At 50.2% G+C, this 19,197-nt stretch overlaps 1 protein-coding gene across 1 annotated transcript in view; it reads left to right on the forward strand.

Moving 5' to 3' along the window:
* LOC135292503 (hydrocephalus-inducing protein-like) overlaps positions 1–19,197 on the forward strand; it is a 267,908-nt gene that overhangs the window by 122,764 nt on the left and 125,947 nt on the right. The gene's annotated exons all lie outside the window — the stretch shown is intronic.

Below are 19,197 nucleotides of genomic sequence, written 5' to 3' on the forward strand. Positions count from 1 at the left end.
TTCTCCCACAGGCCTGAGGACACGGCCCACTTCCACTGGGCCATGCCTTTTTACCCTACATCAAAACCTCGTGCTTCAGATTGTGGTGGTGAATGGCCCCGGCCTTGTCCGGCCACACGGTGACCTGAGAAACGCTTGTCAGGCCTGGGCCTTGCTGAACAGCCCCTGGGCCCAGCTCCTCTTGAGCTTCCCAGAGACACCGAGCGCTGCCAGGCACTTGTGCTGTCTGACGAGCTCCTGGGGTGTCCTGTGAACTGCCTTGGAAACCGCTTTTCCTGCCTCAATGGCATGACATCCTCCTTCTCCCACTCTCAGAGCCAGGCTGCTGACCCACGCTGTGGCCACGATGAAGCGTTGATGGCTGAGGCCCCTCGCCTGTGGCCCATGAACAGCGCTCCCAAAGGAGGCCCTTGGGGCTCTCCCGGAGCCCAGAGGTGCCAGCAGCAACCTCCCTCTGAGTGGGGCCTCGCAGAGCCAGCGCGCTCTCAAGCTTGCTGCACTGGCAGCATGACTGAGCAGCCATGGATCCTGGGCCAAGAGCCCACTCCTGGAGGCTCCAGTTTAACCACTGCTCAGCTCGAGTGCTGTTAAGCTTTTAGGCTGCATTCCTTTTGATCCTTGTCCTTTCTGTCCCTTTCTCAAATGCACCTAAACACACACACACACACACACACACACACACACACACATAATTCTCAGGATGTTTCTCATTCCATTGACTGAATTTTGTTTCTTGCTTTTTTTTCCCTATGTTGTTCTGTAACCAAGCAGTAAGTAATAATGTAAATGTTGCCAATGAATTTTCTTGAGCTGTTGCTTAATATTCAATCTGGTTTTTACTGAACCTTGCCTGGGAATTTTTAAGCAATCTCAGACACTTGTTCATACCAAGCCTTGGGAGCATGATGTGCAGGATTGACACTGGAAAGCAAGAGAGTCGTTCAAGAGGGATGAGTTTAACTGTCCATTTTATTACTCTTCTATTTATTTCACTCTAATAAGCCAAGCCAAGCTTTTCTTGGAGGCAGAATGTGTGTGGGAGGCACTACAATATTATCCCAGAGCTCTGGGCTGAATAGCACCCAGACTTGGGCTGCACAAGCTGGAGAAAAAAAATGTTCCTGCCCTTGAACTTCCTTCCTCTCCTCTCAACAACTGAAAACAAAATTATAAATCAATAAACTATAATTACAATGAATCAATTATAATAAAAATGAAATTTTTTTCCTTACGATACTCCAATGATTTAAGCCAAAACAACAATAACAATTATTACCAATAAATATAAACAAATTATATACTAAGAAATACCTTCTGAAAGTTTTAACGCAGTAACTAATATACTTTAGATTAAAAATATCTAAAAAAACTATCATACAATCTAACATGCCTTAGTAAAACAATTCATATTCCAAATATACTAAACACAAAACCAAGCACCACTATAATTTCTCATACATTTTAACCAAACAATTAAACTTTAATAACACCCTAAAGTACTCTAAAACAATTCAAATTATTTTTCAAAATTTAATTGTGGGTGAGTGCTTTTATTTGGATATTGGTTTTTGGATTGTTTGGGTTAGATGATTTAAAAAATGGGATTTTTATAGCAAATTAATCAGCTGAGAAGGCGGCGCTCTGCAAACAGAACTGACTGAAAATGAATGGGACCGAAATCAGTAACTCTGAAAGTTTTATTTGCTGTCAAATACATCCCACCCAGCCAGCCCCACACAATCCCCATCCCACCACTCCCAACTGGGATCCCAGTGCTCCCAATCCCCTCGCAACCCCATCTGGGACCTGTGGAATGGAGTGAGTTTGGCCTGGGATTGAGTTTTTCTGAGGAGGGAACAAGCAATTTGAGGAGGGATTGAGCCTCAAAATTCAGTTGTTTTCAGTGGGATTTGAGTGGTTTTGAGGTGACAGATCCATCCCTCTTAGCTTTTCGAGTACAAAGAGAGGAAGAACAGAAAAAAATTAAGGCCAAACCAAAAGGACAAGCGGGCAAGTGTGTTCCCAACAGGGATCACAGGGAATGTGGGTCACCAGGGCTGTGCCCAGCATGGGTCCTGCAGTGGGGGATGGATCTGGAGCAGCGCACGAAGCTCTTCCCGCACTCGGGGCACTCGCAGGGCTTCCCTCACCGGTGCCTCCGTTGGTGTCGGGTCAAGTTAGAGCTGCTGGAGAAGCTCTTCCCACACTGGGGACACTCGTAGGGCCTCTCCCCAGTGTGGATGCGCTGGTGCCTGACGAGGTGGGAGTTGTGCTTGAATCCCTTCCCGCAGTCGGGGCAGCAGAAGGGCCTCTCCTCTGTGTGACTCTGATAGTGCAGGAGGAGATGGGAGCGGGTCCGAAACCCCTTCCCACACTTGGAACATTCGTAGGGCCTCTCCCTAGTGTGGATCTTTTGGTGGACAATCAGGTGGGGACGCTGCCTGAAGCTCTTCCCACACTCCCCACACTCGTAGGGCCGTTCCCCAGTGTGGGTTCTCTTGTGCTGGATCAGGGTGGAGCTCCGCCTGAAGCTCTTCCCACATTCCTCACACTTGTGGGGCCTCTCCCCAGAGTGGATCTTTTGGTGCTGGATCAGGGTGGAGCTGTGCCTGAAGCTCTTCCCACATTCCTCACACTCGTGGGGCCTCTCCCCAGTGTGGATGCGCCGGTGCGTGACAAGATGGGAGTTCCGCCTGAAGCCCTGCCCGCAGTCAGGGCAGCAGAAGGGCCTCTCCTCTGTGTGCGTGCGCTGGTGCACGAGGAGATGGGAGCTGCTCTGAAACCTCTTCCTGCACTGATCACACTCGTAGGGCCGTTCCCCAGTGTGGCTCCTCTGGTGGATGATCAGTTGGGAGCTCCTGCTGAAGATCTTCCCACACTCCTCACACTTGTGGGGCTTCTCTCCATCAGGAACCTCTTCGTGGACCACCAGCTCCGAGCTCTGGCTCCATCTCCGGCCGCCTTCCTGACCCAGGCTGGCTCTTTCCCCCTCAGATCCCTGCCATCTGCGTTTGCAGCCCCTCCTCGTGCGGCATCTCCGGGGCTTTTCCTCCCCATTGGGTTCCTGCGCCGTGGAGCCGCTCAAAACGGCCTCTACCACGAGGTTCTGCCGCGGGGATTTGTCCTCCCTGATCTCCATGCTCAGCTCCTGCTCTGGGGGAGGAAGGACAAGGACAGGATGGCATTTGCCTCCGGGCCACAGGCAAGGGCAAGGAGATGCCCCCAGGCTGTCCTGCAGCCGGGGCCGTGCTGGGCTGGGAGATGCAGCAGGAGAGAGGGGGAAAGGGGCACTGACTTCCTCCTCACCTGCCTCAGTGTTCAGGGGCATTTTCCTCTTCCTCACAGCCTCACAAGAATGGGAAATCCTGGTTTGGGAAAAACAAGGGATGAGGATGATGAGTTTGAAGGTCTTTCTGCCCAAGTCCATCTCTACAAGTCACCGGCCATCTGGGCTCCAGAAATACCTCCCAAACACCAAGATTCAGCCTTGAAAAAGCCTCCCAGGAATTCCCCATACCTCGACCCTACCCTCTGCTGTTAAGGGTTCCCCCTGTCCCAGCTGCTGGGGTCATGCTTGCATTGGGGGTCCCCCTTGTCCTCAGTGCCCGCCCTCCCCAGCCTGCTGGCAGTCCCAGCAATCCCAAAACCTGCCCCCTCTTCACTCTGCCCATTCAGGATGCCGGGGCTTCTCGGGCTGCCTTTTGGGCTCCCTTCTCCCCTCATTCTCTGCTCTGGGCTGCAGGGGCTCCAAGGAGTCCCCCCTGCCCCTCTCCAGCCTCTGCAGGCTCCCGCCAATGGCGGCGCTCCCCCCTCTCTGGGCTCCCCACTTTGGGCTCCTGGGGGACACAGGGCTCTGCTCCTCCAGGCTGCCTCTGCCGCCAGCCGCCACCGTCACCCCCCGATGTCCCCACGAGGGGCCTTTTCCGCTCAGCCTTGCACTTCTTCATTCTCCAAACATCCCCCAAAAAAATCCCAACCCAGGCATTCCCCCAGAGTATTTGGGCTGAGCTCCACCTCCCTGGGCACCTCCAGACTTCCCGTGTGCCTGACCCTGGGACGACCTGGAACACCTTGGACCCCCATTCCAGCCTTTCCCTGCCCCCAGCCCCATCCTTCTGCAAAAACCAGAGATGCCCTGAACTCCCCCTTCTGGAATATCCAGGGTGTCCCTATGTCATGTCCCACCTTTTTTGGGAAACCCTGGACCCCCCTTTCCTGGGCTCCAGGCCCCCTGGAACTCCGTTCTATCTCTCCCCATCCCTGCCCCACCATTTCCGTGACCCTGATCCCCCCCTGCACCCCCATTCCTGAGACCCGAGACCCCCTTTTACCCCTTTGCCCAGCACTGAGACCCCCCTGCACCCCCTTATCCAGCACCAACTCAACCTTTCCCCAGCCCCCGCTTCTCCCAGCACCCAGCCCCACACACTTTTCCCTGGCCTGGGATCCCTGGGCCCCCATTCCTGCATTTTCCAGCCCCCAGACCCTCCTTTTTTCACTCCCAGGACATCCTGGCACCCCCTTTCCTGGGCACAGGATTCCCTGCACACCCCATCCCAGCTCTCCCAGTCCCTGCACCCCCTTTCCTTGACTCTGAGCCCCTGAACCTCCTTCCCAGCTCGGCCAGCCCTTCAAGTCCCCCTTTCCTTGGCCTCTTGACCCCCCTGGATCCCCAGTCTCTCACGTTCAGCCCCCCAGCTCCCCGATCTCGCTGTCCCCCCAGTTCTGCACTCCCTGCAGTACCTGGCAGTGGCGCTGTCGCAGCCCGGCCCTGTCGCCGCGTCCTCTCAGTGCCCGTTCAGGCCCTGCCCACCCAGCCCGACACGCTCGACTGTGGGGGACACTCCCCTGTGCCCGGGCTACAGGAGAGCGGCCGGGGCTGCCAGCCCTAAACCACAGGAGCAGCTGGCAGACGCTGCTGCAGGAAGAAAGGGCCCACTCTGGGCAGGGGAAAGCCAAGGTTTATTTCAGGGCAGCTCTGACCCTCAGGGCAACCTGCTGCACACAGCACACACTCAGCCCCTGCACCAGCTTGGAAAGGGGGGCGCAAACAAGGCAAAGATACATCCAACAACCAATGGGGGAAACGGGGGGTGTGCAAACCGGGCAGATGGACATGAAGGAGCACAAATGAGGAAGCACCTTAAGGGAGGGCCCTGACCTCTGCCCAATCACTCCACGCCCCTGGGGGAAGATTCTGGAAAGAGGGGAAGGGAGGCCGAGGGATTGACAGGGGCCCAGGGAGGAGACTGGGGAATGGCTCTGCAGCCACAGGGAGGATTGACATGGCCGAGGAGGGAAGGCACTTGGGGCAAAGCATTTTCAGGAAAGAAGCGGGGCTACATCAGGGAAACCATTGCAAACTGAGAACAAGGAGAATAAACCACAATAGAACACGGCCTGGGGTCCCCCAGTCCTTGATTGTGGGGGACGTGGACGGGACCCCTGCGAGCGCTGGGGCAGCGAGCAGGGCCGGATGGAGCCGCAGAGAGCGGGGATGGTGGGGGGAGCTGAGCTGGGATATTGGGATAGCCAGGGCTGGGACATTGGGATAGCCACAGCTGGAATATTGGGATAACCAGGGCTGGGATACTGGGATAGCCAAAGCTGGGATATTGGGATAGCCACACCTGGGATGTTGGGATGGCCAGGACTGGAATATTGGGATAGCCAGCCCTGGATCAAGGACAGGAACGGGCCCGTGGCCGACAGTGCCCTGGAGACGGGGCAGGTACAACCAGAGTGGGGGGACTGGGGGGAGCCGGGGGCTGGGATCTGTGGGAATGGAGGACTCTGAGGGGCTGGGATGGGATCTCTACGGCTACGAGGGGTGGGATTTCATCTCCTTCCAGCTGGGCTCCGGGAGCTTTGCAGTGTCCGACGGTGCCACCTGGATCAGCCAGAGGTGCTGGGAATGCAAAGGGATCATGGTGGAGCAGATGAAGCATTCCCTAGGACACAGCTGTGTGGAAGAGCTCCCAAAATCCATCAGACATGGTTGGGAGGCTCTGGAGCACAAAGGTGGGTGTGGGAGGAGGAGGGGAGTTCCTGTGGGAGTGTGGGATTGAGGAATGGGGGCCTTGGGAATGCAGAAATTGCCATGCGATTTCCATGGCCAGATCTCACTCTCATCCCAGCCAGGTGAGAATTCCATGGATGGATCTCACCCTAACCCATTGCCATGGGATTTCCATGGGGAAATGATTTGAATGGATGACCAATGCCATGCCAGCAGTGTAATTGTGAAATACAAAGCTGTGTTTCGTGTCAGGTTCATACAGGCAACGTGTATATTTGTGATTGTGATATATGTGGAAACTGACCATGGGACAGTTATAAAGATGAATTCTAATAAATAACTGAGGAGGTAAAGCATGGAAGAAGGCCTTTGAACCTATCCTTTGTTCACAATTACCCTTTGTAAGTCCTGAGTTGATTTAGGATCATTTGAATTAAAGCTTTAAGGATGTTGCTGTTTGACAGGAACTTTCTGCTTTAGCTAAGCCTTAAAGAGTTTTGCAGTAATAACCTCTTGAAGTATAATTTTAGAATATTGCTTGTAGTAAGGATCTTTGAAACGATAGGTTTAGAATATGTAAAAAGGAAACATGCTTATCTTGATACATTAAAAAAACAGTGAAAAGCAGGTTAAGAAAGGAAGATGAACATCTACTCAAGGATTGATAGTGTCGACCAAGGGAAGGTGGACATCACTGTTATGAGATTTGCAATTAAAAGGTGGACCCACATCTGGAATCGGGACCTCACCAGCTGGGAGACTTCTTTCTTCTTTTGGAAGCCGGACCCCACCATCTGGGGATACTCCTTTCTGGGATACATCCTGAAAAAAACTAAATCATAATAGTGTATAGAATTGTGATGTAAAAATTGGGAATGGAAACTGCTGAGAAAGCTTATGAGTACCCCTATCAATGCCTGTAAGCCTCAACTATCGGTGTGCAGTTGGAGGGAAAGCTTCCCCCACTATACCCAGCCTGTATTGCTCATACTTTACCATATTAATTAATAAATTGATTGCTGCTTGAATATTGGCCTAGTCAAGCTTCTCATTTGTAACACAATGACCCGTAATCCCTGCTGGGATTGCATGGGACATGGGTGCCAATGCTGTGCCCAGGCCAGCTCTGCTGTGCCTGTGGCAGTGCCAGGGGAGTGCCCTGTGCCTGCCCTGAGCCCAGCAGGAGCCTTTCCTTGGCTGCTGTGTGCCCTGCCTGGGGCAGGAGGGCACTGCCAGAGCAGCTTTGGTGGCCCTGGGCACCCGGCCGGGCTGCAGCCGCTGCAGGGGCTCCTGGGGAATGTTCCAGAGCAAAGCTGAAAGCAAACAACAGTTTCTGGAGGGGATTCTGCCCCTGGGCTGTGCTCGGAGCCCAAGGGCAACAGCCCCAAGGGCTGGAGCTCAGTGTCCCTCGGCCAGGCCGTGTTCCCTGGCTCTGCCCTGTCCCCTGTCCCTCGTCCCTCACCTGTCCCCTGTCCCTGTCCTTGTCCCTCAGCTCTCCCCTGTCTTGTCCCCTGTCCCTCATCTCTCCCCTGTCCCTGTCCCCTGTCCCTTGGCTCTGTGGGGTCCGAGATGGCAGCAGGACCTGGGGCAGCCCTGGGGGAGAATAACCCTGAGCCCCAGCTGGGCCAGTTGTCCCAGTTCCCCCAGGGGTGCCCAGGTCACTCCCAGCATGGGCCCTGTAGCTCCCAGTCACACCCAGTATGATCCCAGTCACTTTCAGTTGCATTCAGTACAATCCCAGTACGATTCCAGTCACTCCCAGTATGATCCCACTATGATCCCAGCATGGTCCCAGGTGTTACCATTTACCCCTAGGATGGTTCCAGCCTCTCTCAGTATGGTTCCAGTCACCCCTCTATCATCTCAGTCACTCCCAGTACTCTCAGTACAATGCCATTTGCCCCCACTATCGTCCCAGTATAGTATAGTCACCCAGTAGGGTTCCAGTTACTCCCAGTACCATCCCAGTCACTCCCAGATAGTCCCAGTATATTAATCCAGTAGCTTCCTTTATGGTTGCTCAGTGATTCCAGTCACTCCTGGCCTCTCCCAGTATATCCCAGTTGCCCGCAGTGTGCTTCCACGCACTCCCAGTTGCTCCCAGTAGCTTCCACCATGATTCCAGTTGCTCATAGCGACTCCCAATCACCTCCAGCATGATTCCAGTTACTCCCTGTTTATCCCAGTTGCCCCAACATAGTCCCAGCTCTTCTCAGCTTGCTCCTAGTGACTTCCAATATCATCCCAGTATGACCCCAGTCACCCTCACTGTAGTCCCAGTTGCTCCAGTACGATCCCAGTTGCTCCCAGTTGCCCCTAGCACTGGCCCAGTCATTCCAAGTGTGATCCCAGTCTCCCCCAGCATGGTCCCTGTCACACCAGTCTCCCCCAGTATGGTTACAGACACTCCCAGTATATCCCAGTTGCCCTCAGCATACTCATGGTCCTTCCCAGTCACACCCAGCTAACCCAATACGGTTCCACTTTCTACCAGTCACTCCCAGTATATCCCAGCTGCCGCCACTACAATCACTGTTGCCCCAGTTCTGGTCCTGCTGGGTCCCAGTGTGCTCTGATCCTGCTCCCAGTGGGTCCCAGTCCTGGGTGTGGTGTGTCCCAGTGTCCCAGTCCATCCCAGCCTGTCCCAGTCCATCCCAGCCTGTCCCAGTCCATGCCTGTCCCAGTCCATCCCAGCCTGTCCCAGTCCATCCCAGCCTGTCCCAGTCCATGCCTGTCCCAGTCCGTGCCTGTCCCAGTCCATCCCAGCCTGTCCCAGTCCATCCCAGCCTGTCCCAGTCCGTGCCGGTCCTTTCCCAGCCGCCGTTTCCCGGATCCTGCCCCTCCCGCCCCCGGAGCTGCCCCCGGACGGCAGCTACAGCACCCCTGGAGCTCCAGAGGAAAATTCCACCCTTCCACAGGATCCCTGCTCCAGCAGAGCCACACCTGGCACTGCAGAAGGCTGCAGCCGCCGTTCAGTGGGACTGCTGCCAGCACCCTGACCCTCAGGGTGTCAGCTCCTGTTCTCACCCTGCCAGTGGTTTTTTTGTCTGTACTACTGCATTTGTAGATTTAGTTTTCCTAGTAAAGAACTGTTATTCCTATTCCCATATCTTTGCCTGAGAGCCTTTTAATTTCAAAATTATAATAATTTGGAGGGAGGGGCTTTACATTTTTCATTTCAGGGGAGGCTCCTGCCTTCCTTAGCAGACACCTGGCTTTCCAAACTGTTGCCCTGATTTTTTAAGATTTTCTAAGCCTTCTGATGTTTGCATTCTTCTAACAAACTTTCTCAACACTTTATGTAAATAACTTATTGTTTTTCATTTGTTTATGGAGGAGGAGAAATTTGATGGACTGTTGGTTTGTCCAGTGTCATTGGAGGGGTGGCACTTTCAGTCTCCAATCCACTGTCACTTTTGGAAATCTATAAATGTTGGAGTCAGAAATAAAAAAGGCCTTTTCTTGCCTTGGTAGAGCAGCGTGTCCACGTCCTGTGGTTTCATGTCCTATAGTGACAGCAAACCAAGACAGATTTTGGCAACCAATGTGAGACTGCAAACTCTGATTTCATGTATTTATAGATGTGTCAATTGCTGGTTTCATAGAGCTGATTTTTGGCAAAAGTGTGGTTTTTGTTTTATCCCCTCTATTAGACTTCCAAAGGTGAAATGTTATTTTAAGGTCAAAAGCAAAGTTTTTAAATTGATATATATGGGAGGATTTTTTGCCAAAAATTAGCTCATGAAAAGGATGGAGCAAAATCGAATGTTACACCGGTGTTGGTTGGTTTTAATTGCTTCTTGTAGCACAGATTTTCCTGTGGAACAACCAAAATCAAATGTTTGGGTGATCTTAGCCAGGGAAGGAGGCTCGGACACCATATGTTTGCCTAACCAGAAAAGCCTTTCTCAACCTGTCTAGTCGGTGCCAGTAAAGGATTTGCCTGTGATCAAAAAGCAATTCAGTAGGATGCCTGGTGAAATTGACAATGGGAGCAGTCCTGTATTGAATTGGAACATTTGGGCCAAAGAACTTCCCAAAGCATTGTCTGAAGCCCAAGAATTACAAATCCTTGGTCCTTTAACAATGGATTTCTGCCTTACGTTTACAGCTAATGATTGGCAAGAAGGTCATCCTCCAAAGTACAAAGTTACTCCCCATTGTTTTGCATACAGAAATTCAAGTTGTTGGTGTAATTATTCAGACAGTTGGGATGTGCTTTCCGAGGCTGACCAATATCCACGACAATTGCCAAAAGGATGTTGGTTCATTGGTGGAGATAGGGCTGGGCAGGGCATTCCATCACGCCTTGAAGGTGGCCCATGTAGGACTGGAATGCTCACTGGGATAGCCCCTACTGCTAAAGCAGTCATTAAGAAGAAACATAGGGGAACAAGATCTGCTCATCATTATGATGAGAATTGTAAGAGTGATTTCATGCCTTGGAATGCTGCCAAAAGGGTTTCAGCAGGTTTGTTTTTACCCCAGCTGGCTTCAGCAATGGCATTGAAACAATTCGATGGGGTTGGATGTTGGCTGAGTAATCAAACTAATGCCACATCCACTGCAATCAGTGATATGCTGACAGATGTTAACAGTGTTCGACATGCTACCCTTCAAAGCAGAGCAGCAATGGATTTTCTTTACTGGCACACGGACACGGTTGTGAGGAATTTGAAGGATTGTGTTGTATGAACCTGTGTGATCATTCTGAATCCATCCACAAAAGCATACAAAAGCTGAAAGATTTGGCAGCTGAAACTAAAGAAGATGGTGGGTCCTGGTTAGGTGATTTGTTCCAAGAATGGAGCTTTGCAGCCTAGCTAAGGGAACTTTGTAAAATAGGTTTATATGTGTTGGGTGTTTTGGTGGTGATACTAGTAGTAATACCTTGCATACTTTGGTGTGTGCGACAAATGATGCACAAAATGATCAAAAAAGTTTCTATCATACAGGAGAGAGAGGTAGGAAATGGATTCACAGAGAGTTCTCGAAATCTCACAGAGATGGTGGATGAAGGTGTAGACATGGAGGAAGGTTTTGAATTAAGACCTTGGAACTGACGAGACTTTTTTGAACAATGTCTTGTAATTGTTATCAGACATGACTTATGCCCTTTGAACTGACTGGACTTTCACAGCATTAAAATTGCTGTGTTGTAATATAGCAATGCTTGGTGCAAGCAAAAAGATGCTTTAAGCTAGTAATAAGCAGATATATTATAGTACAACTACAAAACACAAAGTAGTTAATAAATGACATGGTTATGAAGGTTTCTTTTAAGGTGAACTGAGAGGGGGGAATGTGGGAATCCTTGAAATCAGAGGGTTTTGGGAAAGCTGCAAAAGGCAGGCCTCAGAGACAGCAGAACTGTGATTATACAGTAGCCATAAGATTGATCATCAGAGAAATTATGTAAGAAGTAGAAAAGTAAGGACAAAAAAAAATGGATTGTCTATTAATGCTTGGCTAGAAGAGCTCCCTTAGCTACAGAAAAGTATATCTAGCAAGATATTAGCAAATTCTAAGCTTAATAATGGATCTGTGTGCATTGTGTTTAATACTTAGATGCAGGTATTGTATTTGAAATAAGCAAGCATTGTTTTAACCAAAGGTATGTGTGCTTATAGTGATTGGATGGAACTACTGTCAATATGCTTTTGTTTTGTGTGATTGCTCAAAAAACTTACAAAGTAAGTTGTAATATTAAGTTCTTAGTCTGCTGCCTGGGATGTGAGCTGCTGGCATCTTCCCATTGTCATAACCATGTAACGAGACTGATGCTGGAAAATAAAACAGCTCAAGGCACGTTCCTCAGCAGTCCCGTCCCGTTCGGGATTTCTACACAGCCCCCGGCTGGCGACAGAAATCCTTTTAGGGCTGAGTTTTATCAAGTTCATCTTGTTAAGCTCTATGGCTGTCCAAATTAATTTATATCAGGTTTGAGTGTTATTTAATCAGATGTATCATAAATTTTATGAGTGAGCTGTTCAGTGTTTCCTTTGTTGCATTTTTTCTGTCATAAATAAATAAATGTTTGTATTCCTGTTTTTATAGCCAGCTTTTCATATGCTTTACCATCTTTTGGTGTAATTATCTACAAGACACATGTCGTTTCAGAATCCCTCCTTTGTTCTCCAGCTGCTTATGTATCTCTTAGACCAGACTACCCCTCTAGCTGGGCTCTGCACTGGGGCTCCATGGTTTGACCCAGTGCTGCCTCATGATTTTCAAGTATTTTTCAGAGTTCCAGGAAATGATATCTCAGCTTTGTCAGAAGTCTTCTCTAAACTGATGGTATTGTGACATCTACTCTAAGCAATCAGATGCAGTCCCAATTGTTATTACAGAACCACTCCAACAGTTTGCTGTGTTTAAAGCATCTCCATGCTGAGGAGATTCTGGAGGAGACAGCTATTGGATGGTTCATCAATCTTTCACCCCTAGACCTTTACTCCTAAGTGCTATTCTTAGGAGCCTTGTTTAAAATTACATTTAGGGAATTCTCTCCCACTTAGAGTTTGGGTGGTGGCCAGGCCTTAGCTCTACCTGGACAGGAATTTGCCAACAGACCCAGATGTTTTCTGCATCAAAACTAGATTGGAGTTGCTTTGACTTTGCAATTTCACCGTCTGTACATGACAGTTGAACTATTTTTAAAGGGAGCTTGGGAATTATGATCTGGAAATAATTATCCAAGTCCCCACTGAATCGAGGTTTGTCAGCTGTTTGCAGACTCTGGGATGATGGTACATTATTTCAGAGATTTCTGTTTATTTCATTCCACCTATGTTGTTAGTTTTGTCTGCTATTTGAAATATTCCCGATCGTTGTATCTAAATTATTCCTAATTGCTCTAAGTTGCTTGTCTACTACATGTATTATTTTACTACGCTGTTTCTTCATACTCATAACAAAAGACACGCATCTCATTCTTAAAAAACAAAAAAGAAGAGGAATGAACGCCTTAAGAACATTCAAATAATGCAATATGTACATGAGAAATTTGGACGACTAACATTTTGAATCATGCAATATTTACATTAGAAACTTGGAAAAAAGGTCATCCCATCTAAATCCCAATGGAGTGTCCACAGGGAAACCTAATTGATTCATTAACTTCAGGAGAAGAGATGCCTGTGTTTTATCACCAACAGCTCAAAGCAGTCACCTGTTCATTCCATCAGATACTGATCAGCTCTGAAGAAATGAGGCCCAGTGGAAAGAGAAATAACCTCATCCCCTTGCAGCCTTTGTGGCCAGAAAAGGAACAGGAGTAGGACTGCCAAGACACAGCTGTGCCCGGAAACTGACAGAGGCAATTGGCCAACAAAAGCCTCATGGCATCATCATGGGACAGTGCTCCTCCCAACCTTCTTCAGTTCTTCCCTGTTCCTGCTCCCAGGAGGACATTCAGTGATGTCCAAGATCAACATTTCCAGCTAATGGACCTTCTCCTACTTCTCAGCTAATTGGAAACAATGGTCATTTCTTTCCATTTCCCTAAGAGACATTGGACATTATTCTTTTGTTTGCTCATGCTGCAAAACCCTGTGTCAATGACTTGACAGAATTGGGTAAGTTTTGTTGATTGGAATTGGTCTTTTATGTATCTTATCCCACATCTAACAGATAACCAGTGATAACCTTCATGAGATCATACCCTCCCAAGAGCGAGCTGTTTCAACATCAGAACATAGGAGCCTTTTTTAAATGAACAAAAAGGGGGAGATGTCAGAGACAGGTAGAATAATGATAACAGAAAGGCCTTATGAAACCAGGCCTTGTTCTGCTATATTAACAGCTGGCCTGTCATCTCTTCTAAGTGCAGCTAAGCAGTTACAAGTTCCCATGTGAAGTTATTTTGAGAATGAGACTTGGTGAACAATCTGATCTGAGGGTGAAAAACAAATGCACCTGCAAGAACAAGGGATTTGTCCCATGAGAATCAGTGAAGAGAATAGGTAACAATACAAAGAATACAACAGAGAGATTTGATGCACAAGTAAAATATATTTTATTATCCAACAGAATAACTGGCATAACTAGTAATAAGAAATCGATGAACTACCTAAAGTTGCACATTAGGTTTGGCAAACTGTATAAAATAAGTTGTGTGAATAAAATAAAGAGTTCTTCTCCAGCTCAGCTGGGTTCTCTGGGATTTTGGTTCCTCCCTTCTTTCAGGCTTTGGCTTCCCCCTTCTTTGGGGCTTTGGGTTCCTTCTTTTTTGGTGCTTTGATTTCCTTCTCTGGGATTTTGATTTCCTTCCTCTCTGGGAATTTGGTTTCCTTCTTTTCTGGAGGTTTGCTTCTCTTCTCTGGAGATTTGGTTTCCTTCTTTAGAATTCTGATTTCCCTCTTTACTAGGGCTTTGCTTTCCTTCTTCTCTGGGCTTTTCATTTCCTTCTTCTCTGTGGCTTTGCTTTCCTTCTTTGGGCTTTTGATTTCCTTCGTCTCCGGGACTTTGGTTTCCTTCCTCTCTGGGAATTTGGTTTCCCTCGTTTCTGGAAGTTTGTATTTCTTTTCTGGGAGTTTGTTTTCCATCTTCTCTGGGGCTTTGTTTTCCTTCTTCTCTGGGAATTTGGTTTCCTTCCTCTCTAATGCTTTGGTGTCCTTCTTCACTGGGGCCTTGCTTTCCTTCCTCTCTGGGAATTTGGTTTCCTTCTTTTCTGGAGGTTTGTATTTCTTTTCTGGGAGTTTGCTTTCCGTCCTCTCTGGGGCTTTGGTTTCCTTCCTTCGTGGGATTTTGGTGTCCTTGTTCTCTGGGGCCTTGCTTTCCTTCTTCTCTGGGGGTTTGGTTTTCCCCTTCTCTGCTTTTGGAGGTTCCTTCCCCACAGAGACACCCTTCTTTTCTTTCTTCTGCTTCTCTTTCTCCTTCTGCCTCTCTTCCTCCGCCAAGGCTTTTGCCTCCTCCTCAAGCTTTTGAGGCGGCTGCTTCAGCTCCCTTCTGCAGACAAAACAGAAAACATGGCTGAGAGTCACCACCAGAACCTTGGGCTCACTCGTCCTGGCTGGCCCTGCACTTCATTCCTTGACCCTGAGGCCAGGCAGCAGCGCCAGACCATTTCCGTGAATTCTCCTCAACCCACAGAGGTTGGGAACATCCCAAGGGAGGGCAGTGGTGGAAGGGCACCTCCAGGACCAGCCAAACCTGAGCCTTGCCATCAGAAGGGCTTGACTGTGCAAGCTCCCTCTCCAGGCACAGCCAGACACCTCCAGCCCACTGCCAAAGGCTGATCCACCAGCTCTCTGCGCTGTGCCTGAAAACGCCCTTTGTCTCTTGACTTCCCAGTTTCAAGCAGAGCACAGAGTGCCAACGTCTGCTGATCTCTCCTGCAATTCTTACTCAGCTCATTCAGCTCCCTTCTCCCTGGGCACAGCTGAAGCAAGAATTTAAAGAGTTCAGATTTCAGCTGAGGCTTAGAAGCAATTCACATTGATCAGGATGTCAGTTAGACAGGTAGACCATAGGTTAATGATGATTAGATGCTTAAGCCAGAGCTGATTGTTATATTGTTTACCATGATGAGCTTCTTGATAGAAGGAAGTGGAGTAAGTGAACTGTTAGAAGAACATCTTGAAACCAGTAGAACAATGGTTAGCACCTGGGCTTTATGTCAATCAGTCACTAAGCAGGGGACCTTGGATGGTGCCAGAGGGTCACAGAGACCTGATGAAGACATTCCTGACTTCATCCCTTAAGACCACTGACCCAATTGGAGACCACCAACCCAATTCCAGAGAAGAATTGCACAGGTGTGAAGGACTAATGACCTCATTTTAATACAGAGCGGAGAGGGGAGGTGCTGGGGTTGTGCACATGTATTGTATGTAAGATCCTGGGAAATAAAGAGAGGGCAAAGAACCTTGTACAGCACGGTCACGCCTTGTAGGGACGACTCTGGTGCTGCCCACCGGGGTTAATAAACATACCACTTTCTAACTTTAATGAGTTAGAGAGTCTCTGTCCATGAGCCTCGGTATTAATGACTCATAGCCTGATCCTAAATGAGAATAATCCCATCAGTCAGAAAGCAAAGTCTGCAGGAACTGCTCTCCAGCAAGACAGGCTCTTGTCAGCCAGATTTCCTGCTGGAAGCCAGCTGTGACCAAGCCGGCTGGTGCTGTCTGCCATGGAAACCATCTGAAGCAGCCTCGTCCCTCTCCTCCCCATGAAACCAACTTCAGCCTGGCCTGAAGGAAGTCCTGATGCACAGGCTTGCTTTAAGCAGCCTCCACTCCCAGCTGCACACTTTGCCTGTGTGTCCTGAGCTGGGCTGCCTTGCTGGAGCAGAGCTTCTCCTGTGCTTGCCCACTGCTGCAGCTGAAGGGGAGCCCCAAGGACAGGAGCTTTTATGGCTGCTGTCCCACCATCAGGAGAACCCTGGCAGATCAGCACTGCAAGGACTTCATCTGTGGCAGCACCAGCACCCAAACCAAGGTTTGGTGTGTGCCCCACGCCTGCCCACACCACAATCCCACTGTTTTGGTGAAGAAGGGAGATGGTGAAGAAGATGTGACTCAACACCATGGAGCTAAAGACACCTCTAGAGGCAGTGCCAAGGCAGGGCCAGAGCCCAGCTCCCTGCAGGCAGCATCTGAGCCAGGAGGGCTCACCACTAAACTAGAGAAGAAGATGCTCTGTCCCAACAGAAGAAGGTGCTTCCTCTCTTGGGAGCCAGGGAGCTAAGAGTGGCCATCCCTGTGCTGCTTCTGGCCTTTGCTATGCAGCACCTCTGAGCTCAGAGTCCTTGGAGCAGGGAAGCCCTGCAGGGACAGTAACCCATGGAGAGAGAGCAGGAACCCATGGAAGGCTTACTCACCTCTCCCTGAGAGGTGCCCCAGAGCCACAGTTGATCTCCTGGGGGCTCGGGGAGCAGCTGGCACGTGAGGCCTCCCCGGGCACCAGCACCTCGGAGCTGGGGCCTCCCTCCACGTGGCACAGCGCCGTGGCACTGGAGATGCTGTTGAGGTGGCCAGAGAAGGGCAAGGAGACCTGCTGGCTCTCTCCTGGCTGCAGCACACCTGACACTGGCAGGATACTGGAAGCCTGCATGGAAGACAGGAGAGATGGAGCTGTTGAGCGTGAAAATGGATGCAGAAGAGCATCTTGGAGCAAAGTGCAGCTGCAGCCAGAGGGGCCTATTCCCCAAACACTGCCAGAATCACCCTGATCTCATCCTGCATCCATGCCACTGACCAGTGCAGGGACCATGGGGAAAATCTTCTCCCATCCTCACGGGTCAATGCATTCATGAGTACATGACATGAAAGTGAACTGGGATGTCTCCTGGCACTAGAAATTCTCTCTGATGCACAACTTGCCTTGAAAAAGTTTCAAAACTTACTGCTTTTAGAAAAGGAGGAGACTCAGAGTGAGAGCTCTTGGAGCTGAGCAAAGGACTCCCAGCCCAGCTCATCTGACTCCTGAGGCTCTTCCCCTCTCTCTCTGATTTAAATGCTGCTTCCTCAAGGTGCTACAGCAAAATCTCCTGCAAAAATTTCCTCTGGACCACCTGAGGAGTTGCAGGGGGAGCAGTGCCCTCCATAGGTGCTGCACAGCGTCCTTGGGCAGCCCCACAACGTGTCCTGCACGGCCTCTCCAACACCCAGCTGCTCCAGCAGCACTTTGAGCTGGGCCTGCAGGGATGGGAGGTCCCTCTGTGGCCAATGCTCAGGGCCACCAGTGGCACTGGCAGCTCCAGCCCTGCTTGCCACACTGCCAGTGTGCAAGGGAGACAGATTCCCTCTTCCCTTCTCCGCTTCCAGGGCAGTGTGCGGTGCGCCCACGGAGCACCTGAATCCCTCCAGGCCTGCTGGGAGGTGAGGGTTTGCAGGAGCTTGTGGTGGCACCTGAAAAACAAGCCATTCCCTACGCCTGCAGGAAGAGACAGCCACTTTGCCAAGTCTCAGTTTGTAAGACAGCTTCAGGGCCAGCAGTGCAAGAGCAGCTCTCGGGTGACAGCAGAGACCTGCAAACAGGGAGTCTGGCTGGGCTGGGAAGAGGGCACATGGAGATCAGGACTCATCCCAGCTTGCTGTGGCAAGGAAGCTGCAGCTCTTCCCATCATGATGCAGATAAAAGCCTCATCTTGCATTGGGAAGGCAACAAGGCAAAAAATGCCACACTCAACACAGGCCTGTAGGATCTGAGTGAGCTTCTCCAAGGAAAACTCTCCTATTTCTCCCTGCCACTCCCCCATGTCCAGCCACTGGCCCTGCTGCCCAGCCACTGTCAGGGCACAGGACAGCAGGGCAGCAAAAAGGGAGCTCAGCAGGAGCATGACTTGCTGGTGGCAGGCTAAGGAGGCAGCACAAGCAGTAGGTGTACAAGAAAATCCACCTCTGCTCCTGAAGACTGGGTCAAATCCTGCTCTTCAGTCAGGGCTGTGGCTGCCTCCTGCTTTCCAGCCTTGAAGTGCCTCCATCGAGACGCTGGGCAATCCAAACATGTTCTCATCTCCTTTGGTGGTTGGGGATTGAATTTAGGTGGGTGAAGCTCATCTCTGGAAAAGAAGATAACTGTGAACAGAGACCTGCAGTGGGAGGGAGGGACACCTGCACCAGCAGCTCCTGGTCAGGATGCAGCCTCTGGCTGGCTGCTGGCACCTCGAACTGAGAAATGCTTTGATCCAGCCCTTCCCAATCCAGGCTGGAGCAGGTCTGCTCTAAAGGCAGCCCAGGAATGACACTGAGCTGCTGCAGCAGCTGCAACTGCTTGCACTGAGGAACTGCAGAGGACAGGGATGAACACCTTGTGGGCATGCAAAAAGCACAGTGGGAGAGGAAAAGACAGAGAAGGCAAGCAAAAAGGGCAGATTTGAGACATCCAGGGGCAGAGACAGCCAACACAGCCAGCACAGCCCCCCCAGGGCCCAACGCCAGAAACTCTGCAGCTCCAGCAGGTATTTATCAGGAATGTTTCCCTGACACTGCTGGGGGCTTGGCTGACATTTCCCAACACTCCCAGGGGACTCAGGTGGCATTCCCCATGCATACAGATATACATACATCAGCTGTAGTGCTGGGGTCCTGCCAGACTCCATCAGCCTTGGGCTTGGGGAGGTTTCTGCCAGCCGTCCAGAGCTCCATAATTTTTTTCTCTGTCCCAGGAAGCAGGCAAGAAAGATTTTTAAAAAAACCCCAAACAAACCATAACAGGGAAAACTAAAAAAC

Source organism: Passer domesticus, unplaced genomic scaffold, assembly GCF_036417665.1.
Source record: "Passer domesticus isolate bPasDom1 unplaced genomic scaffold, bPasDom1.hap1 HAP1_SCAFFOLD_37, whole genome shotgun sequence".
Classification (NCBI taxonomy): Eukaryota; Metazoa; Chordata; class Aves; order Passeriformes; family Passeridae; genus Passer; species Passer domesticus.